This window comes from Balearica regulorum, chromosome 8 (genome assembly GCF_011004875.1).
Source record: "Balearica regulorum gibbericeps isolate bBalReg1 chromosome 8, bBalReg1.pri, whole genome shotgun sequence".
Taxonomy (NCBI): Eukaryota; Metazoa; Chordata; class Aves; order Gruiformes; family Gruidae; genus Balearica; species Balearica regulorum.
Window position 1 is genome coordinate 18,072,419 of NC_046191.1, and position 12,040 is coordinate 18,084,458.

Here is a 12,040-nt window from a genome sequence, read left to right on the forward strand (position 1 = left end):
AAGTATGGAAATAATTTCAGAGGGAGTGATGGCTGCCCATTCCAGATGACACAGACTCCTGGTAAGCTCTGCTACCCCCCAGTTATTCCAAACTGAGTACAGATTGCATTTGTTTGCCTCAGAATCTCAGAAATAAATTCCACAGTTTTAGGCAGTTCTGGATGAAGGTGCGTGCTGGAATATACAGGCATATTTATTTACATGTCCCTGCTGAGACCTTTCCAGTTTCCTTTGCATTCACTGAGGAGCACCTATGTGCTGTTAACTCCTAGACTGTTTATAAGTGTTGGTTGCAGTAACATATGCCTTTCCCTATCTTTCTCTGAAGAACCTTCATAGAATGTTGACCACCTCAAGTGATGCAATTTATAAAACCCACAAACAATTTGGGAGCATAGTTGTATCTGCCATCCCTAAAGACCGGGTAACTAAATGAAAGATCAGTGGAAAACTGGACTTGAAAGGTAGTTGTTGATGGTTTGCACTCCAGATGATGTCTGGCTACTAAGGGTGTTTCTTGGAGAGTCAGTTGAGGGAAGAGCAATTGGGTGGAGTTAAGGCAGCTGGTGGGTATCAGTCCTATCCTGGAACCAATATTGAGAGGCTTGATAAGGGATTCTGTGGTTGGTAAAAAGTGGCATCAGGTAATGTTAAGTATTTTAGGATGTTTAAAAACATCTGTTGGGGAATAAAAAAGGCTGTCCTAGATTACAGGCAAGTCTTTCTCTAATCCTGTTCCAGTGCATGTGCTGTAGAACTCTAGAGTCTTGAGTGGAATCAACAAAGAAGGCGTGGCACCTCTGATCTGAGTAGCCAAAACTGCGTGGACTGTGTCAGGTGAGGATTTACTTTTGCAAAGGAATTGCAAGGATTTGACTTGCACAGTGCTATTTTATTTCTCTTGGAAACACCTTGCTGCGTTTTTACTCTTTTACAGGAAACTGCTTAATGGTGTGTTGGTTCATAGTTGTGCTGGAGAAATAAATACAAGTTGTTCCATGTTGTAACTGCCTCTTTCTGGAGCTAGAGCTTAAATACTTTTGCTCTGAGAAATGTTGAAAAAATATTCTGGGTGGTTTTTGTTTGTGGTTTTTGTTTATGGTTGAACTTGCAAGGTAGCCAGTACAGTACAAAGAAACATGGGCACTAATTCTTGCAGCTTGCACATACTGAATAACTACTATATGTGTGTGTTCTTATGTGTATTGCAGCCCAAATGCACTAGGCTTTTTGTATACAATAATTTTTTGCTATACAACATAACTGTGGAACAATTAGTTTCACACCCATGTAGTATTTGGCTTGTTTTCATGCTATGTAAATAATCAAAATGTTGAAATGAGCCTGTACATTCCCTTGCTTTTGCATTTCCTGTATTGCTTACAGTTAAGAATAAATTAAATCAGCTTTCAGCTTGTTGAAATATTAACTATACATTTTCTTGCTGTCTTCTGCCAACAGACTTCTACAAAAAAAAAAACCAAACCACCAAGCTTTTCTTTAAATGCCAATCTAATCTGCAGGTATTTTTCAGACACTGGAATGCCTCCTGCTCTTTTTAAGCAGCATTAAAATAGAGGATCCAGAGCTTTTCTTCAATTGGTTATCCTTGCACTAAATGAAGTCCTCACCACTCAGCTTGTAGAATTGTAGGGAGAAACTTTATTGTAAGGAATACCCATAACCATCAGAGAGTTGGGACTCTCCTAGGTGCTTTAAGTTGGAAGGAAGCAAGGAAAGGCTTAGTAAGTCCCACGTACTCTTGGATCTAAAGACTGCAATGAAGTCCCTCAAATCATGCAAGAGGATTGAAATTTTACATCAGGTTTGTTAGCAATGAAGTTTTGTTCCAAGTTGAGTATAAAATGAATAACATATTTGTTTAATTTGTTTTTAAGTTAATTTCTAAAATTGTCTTTAGGTTTTTAGTCTTAAAATATTGTACTTGCTTATAAAATAAGTATAACTGTACAAAGTCCTGCAGCTCAATTCAGCTGTCTTTTTAAACAGATTTGACTGGTTTTAAATACAGCTAGCCGATGAATAAGCCTTTCTGTATAAACAAAAATGTGTATAAACTGAAGTCCAACATCTAAAACAAAAGAGCTTCTGATCTTATTCTACAAATCTAAGCCTTCCTCATCCCATACTTTGGTACTTCAAAGCTGATGCCCACAGGAAAAGGAATAAATACCTAGAGGGTGAACTGGAGCATCAAAATCCGCTGAGGCAACAACATAAAAGAGAAGGCTTCTTAACAAGACCCCAAGACCCCCTACTATCCTCTAATTCTGATTTAAATATGCAGAGGTATGGTTGTCTTTCATTTTTTTGGGGGGGTGGTTTGGTTTGTTGGGTTTTTGTGCCAGGATTGAAGAATACCAAGTGTTACAGGAGAAGAAGGAATGAATAACCTGTTTGCCTTTGTGGTCCCCTGCAGGTCTTCACACCAAATGTGCCTGTTCTTTTATGGACACTTGCCATCTTCACTCCTCTTTACCCTATACATCTTCCTCATGGACTCTAGAATGTGTATTCCAAACTGTTTCTGTGTTTTTAGGGTTCTCTATATACCCAAGCTATGAAGGTAAGTCAAGAATGTTGGAAGCTTTTCGAGGGGTACAAAAAAAGCTGAGAATGGATAATATGGTGGCAGGAGGAATGTATATGTTGTGAATAAGCACAACCTACTGCATATTTAAGTGAATGTTAAAGATTAAGAGCAGAACAGCTACATGGACTTAGGAAAAGAGACGCAAGCGTCGATGTGCTCCATTTAAAAATTGCATCTTGGTCAATGTACAATCCTCTTCAATCTTCTTACTTCGGAAGTATCTTAAGATAGATGGCCTTCATCACCAGCTAATAATGTTGTGGTCTAGATCCTTTTATTTTCTTTTGTCATCAGTTTGTAAGGTTGCTGTATCATTAAACCATCAATCAGTAAGGTTCCTTCAAGAGTTGCTGTAAATCAGTCTTCCTCTTTTCACACTGAGAGGACAAACATGTTGGACCCTATTTGAATTTCCCAGAACATGGCTAAGATAAATGTGTAGCTACCACACATGTGGCAGTAGACAATTTACAGTAGCCTTAAGATCTAAATGCCCTTTATGTTGTCTGAATATTTTACTCTGTGTTAAAGGCACCCATCCGGAAGCTAATTACTCTGAGGGAGGGGACTATGATGGCAGATCAGCAATTTCATGAGCATGCAGTCGCTGTTTACTTGGAGTACGGTGGCATACTCTGTTAAGGCCATAAACTTATAAGGCTGAAGAGGACCACTATTGTGTAGCCATCCTAGCTAATGTGTTTTTCTTGCTGATCAAACATTTTTTCATTGGGCTAGAATATGTATTTTAGAAAGTGAGCTTATTTTAACTGTTATTATTCAGTCAGGGGTGAATCTTATGCAATCTTTACCACATTTTGTTTTAAGAGCCTAAAACTGATTTCATTGGTATAATGTGGGGCTCCATATGGTATTGCCCTGTTTTTCAGCCTTTATTTCTATCACTGTAACTTTTTGTTTCTGTTAATGATAAATAACACACCTGTTAAATGCCACAGAAAACAACTTTAAAAAGGGGGGGGGGGGGGGGGGGGGAATATAGGAACAATCCTATTGATTACTAAGCAATCTATGATGCTGCATGGGCATCTCCTCCCTCAAAAGACTGGCAAAACTCCGAACAGTTATAAGACCTGAGTTTTCTGCCAGACTCAACCACAGGTTTCCCAACACCTGTTTCTTAGGTGTTTTCCTTTGGAAAAAGTGAATAGTTGGCTCAGGTGTTGTGAGGCTAAGTCAATGTTCAAGAAGTGCAGTTGACTCTCTTGAAGGAAAGCTTTCCAATTTAATTATTGGTAGCATTGATTACTGTAGAGTTCGGCATTGGACAGATGTAGTTGCCTTCCTTGGCTGTGAAGGCTTGTCTAGTAACAAGTATGGTGCCCTTCCCAGAAGGAGGATACTTTGTTTTGTATTGTGCTAGTTCTCTGTGGAAATGCACAGAATGTGAGGTGAGGTGAAGCAGGGCTGAAGGTCTTACTGTTTTACTCCATGGAGCTTCTAGTCCAGCCCTACTCCCCGTAGGTATCATGGGGGCTACTAGGGTCATTGGCATGGAGTAATCTCTGCAGCCTATCCCTCTTCTTGCCCTGCAGACACCTGCTGAGTGTCTAGAACATGTGGGCAGATTTTTGTATTTCTCCCTGGGTTTCCTTAGGACTACGTATAGAAGTTAGGGTCAGCTTAGGCTGTAGGCCAGTGTTGTAGCAGTTCCTAGTGGAAGGACTGTGCAGGATCTCTGGAGTGTCCCGGTTCTGAATCTGAATGACTGAACTGCCCTCTTGGTAAAACATGATTGTTGTGTGAAATGGATATATATATAAAGGATGTTAGCCTTCCTGCTTGTGTGCCCAGTCCTTAAATACTACATTATAAATGTTTTTCAGTGAAGGGTTTATTTCTGCTACTGAAATTCCTTTGCACCTTTTGAAGACTGTCAGTAGCATGATGTTAAATAATGTCTTAAGTATTTTTTTTATGTACAGCAATTACAATTTTAGAAGTATATCTCATTCCATCTACTGCTTGTCTGATGGCAAAACCTTCTGTAGGCTGTACTGTTACAGTGCGCAGCTGTCCTAATGCTGGAGTTCTCAACCCACTGTGTACCAAGGGGTTAATTTGTTTCCATCACTGGGGATTTGAATTGCTTGTCAGTGCTGAGGTCACTGTCACTGTTAAATGACAGATGTCTTTCTGAAAATCCCTTGCATCTTTCCTTGTGATGTAAAGTTCAGTGACTGCAATAACAGGGTGTTGTTCTTTAATAACTGTTAAATTTATTCTTTAGAGAATTTACAAAGATGTCCTGTTGCTCTGGGAGAGCTCCCTTGATGCCAAACTCTGCATTTTCTTTTTGCATAATGCCTACAGATTTAGAGCCACTGTACTCCCAGTTGTATAGCTTCTGTATCCCTGGTTCAGTGCTGCTGAAATACTCGTAAATCTCCTTTCTTCTAGTGGCTTTGTGCAGCAGCTGGGGTATGACAATAAGGTCCCTGATCTATAATTCCAGACAGCCCCTGAGGGTGAACAGATCAACCAATCCTCATCCCCAACGTAAGCCCGGGGAACTCGCTGTCCCTGGGAGGTAGTCGTCTAATGCTTTCTATTTGTATTCTGCATGAAACTCTTCTTGATGCTGGACTGTTGTTCACTTAGAGAATTATCCAGTGCACAGTATATAAACTCCCACTGGAGATTGAATGCATGTAAATAAAGCATGCCTTAAGTCTAGCATAATGTAACTTTAAGTGAGAAGAAATAGACTCAATCTAAGCACCTTGTAAGGCTGCATTCACTGCTCAGATCTGCACAATGCAGTCACAATCTGCATTTCTGTGTCACATGGATAAGAGGCAAGGAGGACAGCTGTATAGGTTTTCTAATCCCAGGGATTTCCTGGCTTTTTATTGAATTTGATGACAACACAACACTGACTTTCTAAAATGACAGCTGTTTTTTTTAAATACCTTTGTGAAATAGCAACATTCACGTTGTAACAAAAAGAGACATAGTTTGAAAAATGTGATTGATTGATTGACCTTTATGCTACACATGCCTCATGAAACTGTTACTTTATACTCACTGTTTCCACACCACCCAAAAGCCTGGCAGGCGTTTTGGAGTACAGACAGAAGATGATCCCTGCCCTACAGATTTTGCAATCTCCTTGTAATCTCTAGCTATATTCACTTCAGCTTTATTATTTTTGCAACTTTCATGTCTGTATAGCAGCATTGACATGTATTTTAACTAAATTATTTAGAAAGGATCTGCTTGAAAGCTAGTACTCATTTTCTCATAAGCCTCCATCATCTGTTTTAAACCTTGAGATTAATGAAGTGTAATTTTTAAATGCAAGGTGTTACATATATGCTATCAGCCTTTGATTACACTTGGCTTATCCAAGCAGTTTTAATGCTGACACAATTGTCAGACTAATTTTATTTTCTGCGGCAGCTTTAAAGGAAATTAAACTGCTTCAGTTTAGTGGTTTGCTATTTGCCAGAAAAACGTATTCAGTATATGGAAAACAAGTCACATGTTTGATAGAAGTAGTATGCTCTGTGCGAAGTCGCCAGTGCATCGAGGCCGATGGCAAAGTTTCCGTTGACAGCAACGCAGCCAGGACAGCACCCGGCCTGTTGTAGTGAGATCCAGTGTTGGACGCTTCATCGACACTACTCTTGCAAAACTGATACCTCTTCTGATATTGTAGAAATACGATTCCATACATGCTCTATGAAAGCTAATCCACAAAGAAAAGATGGAACCTTAATGAAACAAAACTATTTTACTTTTCATCTGTAATTTCATGTTAGTTTCTTGTGCGTATTCTTAAGAACTGATAGTCTTCTGACCAACTCCTCCAGAAAGGAGACTGGTCTGTCAGAAGAAAGAATAGCTTGCTTAGAGAGGACAAACCAATGGAAATTCAGTCATATTTGACTTGTATTTCAGTGTCCTTTGTAAAGGTATTTACACTTACGGCCTTTAGCCTATACTTCCTCGGATGGGAATTCAGGAAGGCAGAGAGAAAATCCTGTTTAAAGCTTACATGTCTGTGTACATAGAGACTTTTTTTTTTTTTTAAACAAAGGATTCAGTTGCCTAAATTGAATATGGGAGTGTATAAATTCATCCCTAAAAATTGGATTTGTACTGAAAGAGTTAAAGATTATTAAACTGTAGTAGGCTGTTTTGAATTAAGGTGGGTTTTGTAATCAGATGATCTCAATAAGGTGTGTTTCAAGCTCTGAAGGTAAACGTAAAACAATAATTGTCTCTAGTCTTGCTTAATTGCAGCAAAACTCCGTGAACACCAAGTCCTAGTGAATGTAAGAATGTGTATGTAAAATAACAGTCAAAGCACGCAATGTTTTGTGCCAAAGCACTGTGGTTTGGTAATTACTTTTACATGACAGGCAAGTACTGTGCTTGTTGAAGATGGACATTAGTAGGTTTACAATATTTATATAAGTGTATGATGTAATTAATGTAGTCTTGATTAGCTAATTTGTATTTGTTTTATCCTTACCGCTCTCAAGAGGTTTCTTTTAACTGGAGATTCATGACAATATCATTTTTGGGATGTTAAATATGGCCAAAATAAGGAAAGACCGCCTGCAAACAGAACTAGTGCTTCCATTTCACAGATTTTTCAAACAATCAGATTTTAATTTTGTGTTTCTTACAAAAAATGCTCACAAAGACTTTATCAAACTAGTTCAATAACATTCTAAGCATTTTTCTTTAAGGTTCGGAATGGTTTTCAAAAAAAGTCAACTGGCATTTCAGAATGAGAAGGTGTTTATAATGTGAAAGATATCAGTTAACTCAGGAAGTTTTAAACGCAACAAGATTTGTTGTGAAAGCTTTATTCTTGCAAAGAGGTGTTACTTCAAGCAGCAACCAACAACTTCCTGCTTTACAGAAGTTGTAGCTTTCAGAATGTGAATTTTGCCTGATATTTTTCTGGATGCTGTAGCTTTTGCTACTTTTCCTCCATATCATATTTCCTGGGAGTATGCTGAGGGAACATGGCAAAATCAGAGGCAGCTAAATTCTACATCTTTGATAGGATATTATCTTCCCCCCCCCCCCTCTATTCTGTGTGTCTTTTGCTTTATTCAGGATCTTTTTTTGTCTTGAGCCGGTGGAGGGTGCTATAATGGTACCCCTGTTATGGTAATTGTTTTTCCTACGTATTAACCACGTTAACCAAACGTTAATTCTTAGGCTGATGTCAGTATTGTAAATCAAGATTGACTTATTTTCCCTTCTGCTTCTCTGATTTCTTCTTCCCCTATCACATTTGTTTTACCACTCATGATCTCAGATTTCTTATCAAAGTGATAAGGATATTTTATACAGGACCGATTTCTTCTTCTCCTCCCCCTCCCCCTAGTTGTTCATTCATTATTTTTTTCCTAACCTTTGAATCCATGATAAATCTTGCTGGAAGCACAAGTACGTACAGAGAGACAAATACTAATCTTTGAAAGAACATGCAAAAGGACTTATCCATTCTTCAGCTCCTCAAACTTTTCTTAAACTTACAGAAACTCAAGTGCCTGAGATTTTAAGTGACTAAAATAAGATGCTCAAAATGCAAAACAAGTATGCAAGGTTGCATGATCATTTTTGTTTTATCTCAGACCTCTGCTCACTCTCTGTAAGAGGTTTTTATCTGTTTAGTTCCTGGGACCCATATTGTCTTTCCAAGTGGATCTTGGCCATATTTCTTTTTTCCAAGATTATTGTGGAGCTCTTTTTCCTAACTTAAGAAAAATAATCCTAATTATAAGGGGCTTGATTTTTATTTTTTCCCAAGTTTAAGTCAATGTCCACCTTTTGTAAAGTTGTTCTGCACTTTATTGGCAGACTATCATAAAACTTACCTGATTAGCTTTTTTAACATTACAGTTAAAAATATACAAATGCAGAATGTTTGTAAAATGTTTCTCTAGTGATATTCCCTACCAATATTATATTTCTACTTTTAGTTTTGTTGAACTTCGCATGGTGGGGTGCAGTTGTGATGATACTGCTATGTAATCCCTAACTGTGCTCATAAAACTTCATGTATTTGTTCCTTTCCTCTGAGTGAGTCAGAAAACCCTTCACAGGAGAACAAACGTCAGGTTGCTCCTATTCTATCAGTGAAGAGAAAATACTTTCTTAAATCATAGGGGTTAGGTCCTTTGCATTGACTGCTCAGTTTGGAGAGCTTCTATGGATTGGGAAAGGATTGCTTCAAAGAGTTTTTGTTGTGGTACTTCTAGATTCTTATTTGTTTGACCGATATTTGGGAGCACTGGTTGTTAACAAAACAAACCCAAACAACAAAAAAAACCCAAACCAAACCTCAAAAAACCTCCTTGAATATGTGGTGGTATGAGAGGGAAGTATGGCTTTAGAAGCAACTGAATAGGAGTTGAAGGTTTTCTGCATGTGTTTAGCTCTTCCAAAGACTTCTGATGTCTTGCAGAAATTGATTCAACTTCTCACTTGGATAAGGGAATTATAGAAGTTCATAAAGCAGCTGAAAGTATTTTGAGATTCCAAGAGAGAGAGCCTACACAGAATCACATATTGTGTTGCTAGCGTGACTTAACCCCTGGACTTCCGTTTAAATAAAATGCCTACTTTGTGTCTGTTTTCTTTTGTTGAACGCATTTCATTTAACTCCTTATCCAGGAGCAAAAGAGGTGCTTGTTCAGGGTTTCAGTCCGCGTATTTCCAAAGTGGCTTTCTATGGTTTCCATTCAAAAATTGTTATTTTGTGGCATGTGAAACATCTGGTTTTCAGTTCCTCTTGAAAGGCTTGCTTTTTCTTTTTTTTTTTTTTCCCTGCAAAGTTCACAAAAAAAGGATTTATGTTGTTGTTGTTTAAAACTAACTCAAGATTAAAAAAAACACCCAAGTCTGAATTGCCAAGTCTGTCTGGCTGTCTGTATTAAGGCTTTATAATGGAGCCCACTGGTGTAGTTTCCGTGCAGCAGCGTGGTTAATAAAATGAGATCCCAAGTGAACTTCTTGGAGGCTCTTTATCCTCTGTGGTGGTAGGCAGCCGAGCCTGGTGTAATCCTGAGATGATCAGTGTTGATTTGTTAGCTTTGCTAGAGAGTAGAACCTAGACCGTGACTGAGAAAAGGCTCCTCACTCCCTCTTGCTCTCTGGATGGCATACGCTCTTCTTACATCTTTATAAGCTGTCCAGAGCAGGAGCTGTCTCTTTTCATGCCAAGCTTCTCAGAAGTTTTGCTGTTAACGTTAGTGAAAGATACCTTTTTCTCTCTGTGCAGATTTTAGTAACAGTCGAATCTGAAGGGTTGTTAATGTTACTGGAAGAAAACATGTTAGAACAACCATCGATGGGGTCTCCTTCTGAGTGAAGGAAGGCTTTTCTCAGAGAGGAGTAGTCTAAAAGGTATATCTAAAAAGGTATACTTGCCTTGTTTTTCTTCATACTGGTTTTAAAAGTCAAGAGTAGAATTAGCAAACTGTATCTTGCTTGTGTGTTTATGTTCCCTAGATGCAAACATTTCATAATGTTTTAAAGTTAATGACATGCTCTAGGTGTTTGACATGGTGTGCTATAGTGTGCAGTACAAGTAGCCCGAGTAATCTGACTTACCTCAGGGCTTCATTAAAATGCAGTGGACCTTCATTATGTTCCACGTATGCCTAGTTTTGGCCGATGGCTTCAGTTCCCAAAAGGTGAGGTGACAGGGTGGAAAGTGTCTCCTTAGCTTTTAATTTCATATAGGCAAGAGTTGTTTTATCCTGTTTGGTTTTGACCATCATGATATTAAGGGCATTGTCTTGGTCTTCCTATTTTGTAGAACTAAGTGGGAACATGGGAAATATTCATTGGAAGCTGTTATTGCTGTTCAGTGAGAGGGTAAGATGGATAGGCTACTGGGGATTCAAAGAGGGGTCTTTTTGTCTGCTTTTTTATTTAAGCAGTCATTAAGAGAAACCAATGAACAAACTACAGGTTTAAAAAGGACGGGTAAAACTGTTGCCATCTAAGTAACCGTGTTTGACTTAAGTGCTACAGTGATTGTACTGATCCTGTAGTCAGCACAAGTGTTTAGCACAAATGCAACTTGAATTTCTGATAGAAGAAGGAAAGTAAGGAAGAGAGGTTTTCTTCTTTTGTTTCAGTGATGGCAGTCATGGATGTTCAGTGCTTTTTAGTGCAACAGAAAGAAAATCAGCTGAAGCAGGGGCTCAGACTGATTCCTTCTAATTTCTTTCACAGGTCTTGCCTTCCAAAACAGCAAAACAAACCCAGAGTGTTTGAAGAATATAGTCTGTAAAAGGAAAGGGGCTGTGTACCCCTGTGAGAGAAAGCAGAGGTAGAAACGTGGCTGTTGTCTTGTCCTGCGTGCACTTGTCCTGCACAATACTTAAAAGAAATGAAGTGGTTTTGGCCTGAGGGAAGCCATGTTGGTAGCCCCAGTAATGGATGATTAAATGAGTGAGCGATTTTTGGGGGGAGTGACTTCCAGCTGAATGTAATTAAAAGCCTTTAGAAGTCATTCTTCCCAAGGTGGTTGTGCATTCCCTGTCTAATCATAAGCAAAAGAGCTGGCTGGCTGGGGTTTTTGTTTTGTTTTGTTTTCCAAATAGTTTTGTAGCATTCCCCCGTTTAAACCCAATAAATGGGAACAATAATTGTGACTCTGATTTTCCTTGTAGCTGAATTCTGAGGTTTTTTAGTATTCTGTGAAAAGTCTGGCACTTTGGACGTAGTTCTGATTTTTCTGTCTTCTCCCACAGTCTGGAAACTGACAGGTAGAGGGCAGCAAAGTTCTATTTTTTTAAAGTAAAGTTCAAACCATTTTTTATTGAAGTGTTTTTTTTATCAAGCTAAATAATGATTATGTCAGTTTGAAATTTATTTGTATTTTAATAATTATTTTTTTCTTAATTGAAAATTTTATATTAATTTCAAATCACTCAGAGCATCAACCAGTGCATCAAAGAGCCTTGCCTGCAGTATGCTTTAACTGGTTGTGAAGTAGCTGCAATACAGGGAAAAAAATCACTTGCAAAACCAATCGAAGGACAGCTTTTCAACATCAATAGTGAGAAACTTGTGCTGATTTGTGCCAAAGTCTATAATTACAGACTACATGGTGAATTGTATAAATGGAAACAAAATGAAATCACACACAAATCTCTCCCACTTCACTTAAGGAAGAAAAAATGAAAGGGAGTCTTGCCTGCGGCTCTGGATTGATTTTTGGATAAATGCCCCTTCTTTGCCTCATTTATCTCACAATGTGAAATTATTCATATTACTCAGTAGTGACACTCTATTCCCCTGTGATTCCTTAAGTGTAGTTAGGAAATGATGGCATTGAGTTTGAAATCAGTTACTCCTCCAGCATCAGTGCATGAGCTGTAAACGTTTCACAAGAGGAACGCAAAAAGTATTAAAGCAAAACTG